This window comes from Mustela nigripes, chromosome 7 (genome assembly GCF_022355385.1).
Source record: "Mustela nigripes isolate SB6536 chromosome 7, MUSNIG.SB6536, whole genome shotgun sequence".
NCBI classification, from domain to species: Eukaryota; Metazoa; Chordata; class Mammalia; order Carnivora; family Mustelidae; genus Mustela; species Mustela nigripes.
The window spans coordinates 112,740,269-112,745,042 of NC_081563.1; the positions used below are offsets into that span (position 1 = coordinate 112,740,269).

Below are 4,774 nucleotides of genomic sequence, written 5' to 3' on the forward strand. Positions count from 1 at the left end.
TTATACTTAGTGGTGAAAGACTGATTTTTTTTTTCGTAAGGTAAGGACTGAGGCAGGATGCCGCTACTCACAACTCTTATTCAACATAGTACTAGAAATTGTAGGAGAGAGAGGGACAGGAAGAAAGGAATGGAATGGAAGGGACAGAAGGAGAAAGGGAAGGGAAGGAAGTGTAAAAGGAAGAAAAAGAACTTCCCTTATTTGCAGATGATGTGATTGTTTACCTAGAAAATCCCAAAGAATCTACTTAAAAAAAAAAAAAAAAACTCTGGTTTAGTAAGCATGTTCAGCAAGGATACAAAATCAACATAAAAAAATCAATCATGGGTGATCCATGGTGGATGTTTTGAGGGCAGCTGACCCGCAGCTTGCACATCCCGTATCGCCTCCCCTGGAAGCCTGAGCCAGCTGTGTAGTTTTCTCCCTTTGTCTCATAACCATGTACACCAACGAGAATGCTAATTCACCAGCTGCCCGCCTTAACAGATTCAAGAACAAGGGGAAAGACAGTACAGAAATGAGGCGGCATCAAATAGAAGTTAATGTGAAGCTGAGGAAAGTTAAGAAGGATGACCAGATGCTGAAATGGAGAAACATAAGCTCATTTCCTGATGATGCTACCTCTCCACTGCAGGAAAACTGCAACAACCAGGGCACTGTAAATTGGTCTGTTGATGACATTGTCAAAGGCATAAATAGCAACAATTTGGAAAGCCAGCTCCAGGCTACTCAAACTGCTAGGAAACTGCTTTCTCGGGAAAATCAGCAACCCCCCCGCCCATAGACAACATAATCTGGGCTGGTTTGATTCCAAAATTTGTGTTGTTCTTGGGCAGAACTGACTGTAGTCCTATTCAGTTTGAATCCACTTGGGCTCTCACTAACATTGCTTCTGGGACATCAGAACAGACCAAGGCTGTGGTAGATGGAGGTGCTAGTCCAGAATTCATTTCTCTGTTGGCATCTTCCTATGGCCACATCAGTGAACAAGCTGTATGGGCTCTAGGAAACATTGCAGGTGATGGCTCAGTTTTTCAAGACTTGGTTATCAAGTATGGTGCAGTTGATCTGCTTTTGGCTCTCCTTGTGGTTCCTGATATGTCTTCGTTAGCATGTGGCTACTTATGTAACCTTACTTGGACACTTTCAAACCTTTGTCGCAACAAGAATCCTGCACCCCCGTTAGATGCTGTTGAGCAGATTCTTCCTACCTTAGTTCCTTACCTATCTATCTTAGCAGATACTTCCTACCTTCCTACCTTCCTAATTCTCCTGCATCGCGATGACCCAGAAGTCTTGGCAGATACCTGGACCATTTCCTACCTTACTGTTGGTCCAAATGAACAGACTGAAATGGTTGTGAAAACAGGAGTAGTGCCCCAGCTTGTGAAGCTTCTAGGAGCTACTGAATTGCCCATTTTGACTCCTGCACTAAGAGCCATAGGAAATATTGTCACTGGGACAGATGAACAGACTCAGGTTGAATAGATGCAGGAGCACTTGCTGTCTTTCCCAGCCTGCTAATGAACTCCAAAACTAATATTCAGAAGGAAGCCTCGTGGACAACGTCAAACATCACAGCTACCCACCAGGACCTGTTACAGCAAGTTGTGAATCATGGATTAGTCCCATTCTTCACTGGTGTTCTCTCTAAGGCAGACTTTAAGACACACAAAAAAAAAGCTGTCTGGGCTGTGACCAACTATACAAGTGTTGGGACAGTTGAACAGATTGTATACCTCGTTCATTACAGCATAATAAAAACATTGATGAATCTCTTAACTGCAAAGGATACCAAAATTATCCTGGTTATTCTGGATGCTGTTTCAAACATCATTTAGGCTGCTGAGAAACTAGGTGAAACTGAGAAACTTAGTATAATGACTGAAGAATGTGAAGGTTTGGACAAAATCGAGGCTCTACAAAACCATGAAAATCCGTCTGTATACAAAGCTTCATTAAACTTGATTGAGAAGTATTTCTCTGTAGAGGAAGAGAAAGATCAGAATGTTGTCCAGAAACTACCTCTGAAGGCTGTACATTCCAGGTTCAGGATGGCACTCCTGGGATCTCTAACTTTTAGATTATATAGCTGAGGCAGAAAGTTGTTTGTTGTGTACTCTGGTAGAAGTTTGTCTTACTGTTTCTCTACTAAGAACTCTTTTTAAATGTGCTTTTTTATTGTAGCACTTTTTACAACAAAACTCTACTTGACCAGTTCCAAACTGTACAAACTGTATGAAGCCCCTCCTCTCAGTGGGTTTCTTATTTCTATGTGGAATCTCCTATCTTGCAGTGTCCTGTAAATAAAGATTAAATTCCACACTTTTCTTTAAAAAATCAATTATGTTTATGTATACTAAAAAGACGTGACCAAGTACATTATCACCCCTCAAAAAAGAAAAATAGGTATAAATCTCCGATTATATATATAAGATCTATATAAAGAAAGCTATAAAACTGATTAAAGCAATCAGTTTTAAATCAAAGAAGAGGGGTGCCTGGGTGGCTCAGTGGGTTAAGCCTCTGCTTTTGGCTCAGGTCATGATCTCAGGGTCCTGGGATCGAGCCCCGCATTGGGCTCTCTGCTCAGCAGAGAGCCTGCTTCCCCCCCGCCACCTGCCTCTCTATCTACTTGTGATCTCTCTATATATATCAAATAAATAAAATCTTTAAAAAATATCAAAGAAGAACTAAACAAATAGAGATACATCCCATGTTCATGGATGGGAGGACTTAATATTGTCAGGATACCCATTCTGCTCAACTTCATCTAAGGATTAAATGCAATCCCAATCAATGTAAGAACAAAGTATTTGATGGATATTGACAAACTGATTCTAAAGTTCATATGGAGAAGTTAAAGATCCAGAATAGCCAAATCAATGTTGGAGAAGAACAAAGTCAGAGAACAAAACTTACTAGAAAGCTATAGTAATTGAAACAGTGGCATTGATGAAAGAATAGACACACAGATCAATGCAACAGAATAGAAAGTCCAGAAATACACGCACATAAATACAACCAACTGATCTTTGGGATAGGAGCAACAGAATCTTTTCAACAGAGTGGCTGGAGCAATTGGACATCTGGACATCCATGTCCAAAAAAAAAATTGATTCTAGACACAGACCTAACAATTTTCATAAAAATAACTCCAATGTAAAACATAAAACTATAAAATTCCTTCAAGATATCATAGAAGAAAATCTTGATGACCTTGGATATGGAAATGACTTTTTTATAAATAGACTTCATATTTTAAAGCTGTTTTAGGTTCACACCAGAATGGAGCAGAAGGTGCAGATATTTCCCATACCACTCCCTGTCCCCACACATCAGTCTCTCCCCTTACCAATATCCTCCACCAGAGTGGTACATTTATTACAAATGATGAATCTACACTAGTATGTCATTAACACCCAAAGCCCATAATTCACGTTCTGTTCTATACAATATAGGTTTGGACAAATGTATAGTGATATCCATTTTTATAGCATTATACAGAGTAGCTTCACTGCCCTAAAAATCCTCTGTATTCTGCTTATTTATCTCTTTCCACCTAACCCTGGCAATAGCTGATATATTCCTGGTATCCGTAGTTTTGCCTTTCCCAAACTCAGGAGTTTGCCCCCTAAGCCCAATACTTACTGAGCCAAAGTGAAGGGATCCACAGATAAACAGAATCTCTACAAACCTGCCCAAATCCACTCAGCCATTTCTAACTGGAATGTGATTGAGGCCTGGTGGCAGGTCTCTGAAGGGCCACCACAGGGCACTCAGGGATCCCATTCCCCACAGGAAATCAATGAGTGAATACACATACACAGAATATGATATTCTGGGAATATGATATTCTGCAGTACGCAGGTGTCTCCTTTTGACTAAGGTTCTTCCATATCTTTTCAGGGCTTACTAGCTCATTTCTTTCAGCACTGGATAATATTCCACTGTCTGAATGTACCACAATTTATATATCCATTCACCTACTGAAGGTCAGTCATCTTGCTTGCTTTCAAGCTTGGCAATTATAAGGAAGTTGGTATAAACTATGAGGAGAAATCTGTTCCAGGCCTCTCTCCTAGCTTCTGGTAGCCTCAGACCATCCTCAGATTCCCCATGTCTTCACATCATCTTCCCTCTGTGTATGACAGCTAAGCTGAGCTGTGCCTGAACTCCTGGTCCACAGGAACTATGAAATAATATGTGTTTTCTTAAACTATTAAGTTTGCAGTAATTTGTTATGCAGCAAGTTCCTCAAGTTTATACAGTATCTACTATGCTCCAGGCCATGGAGTCCCCTTCCCCTCACCCCCTATGACAACCCAGTTTGTCATTTTCATACCTTTGCACCAGTACATGTTGCTAAAAGAGTGTGTAACGAGTCCCACTTTGACCTAGAACCAGACCCTCAGAACATCCTGGGCCAAGACAAAGAACATGAGAAATGAAGCCAATTTTCTTTCCAGGAACTTCGGATCAAGAATTCCAGGTGACCCAGCCTGAGAGTTCAGTTTCAGTCAGAGCTGGAGAGATCTTGACACTGGGCTGCAACGTGTCTGCTCGTTCCCCAGCAGGGCCTGTCTTGTGGTTCAGGGAGAATGCACAAGAACGAAAGTTAATTTACAATTTCAATGGAGGCCAATTCCCCCGAGTAACCCAAGTGGAAAACACAGAGTTCAACCAGACAGACTATTCCATCCGCATCAGTAACGTGTCGCCCAAAGATGTGGGCACCTATTACTGTGTGAAACTAACCATAGCGCACCCTGAC

At 41.1% G+C, this 4,774-nt stretch overlaps 1 pseudogene; it reads left to right on the forward strand.

Annotated features, from left to right (window-relative positions):
* Positions 1 to 439: 439 nt before the first annotated feature.
* LOC132022695 (importin subunit alpha-1-like) lies at positions 440 to 2,083 on the forward strand (annotated as a pseudogene).
* The last annotated feature ends 2,691 nt before the right edge of the window (positions 2,084 to 4,774 follow it).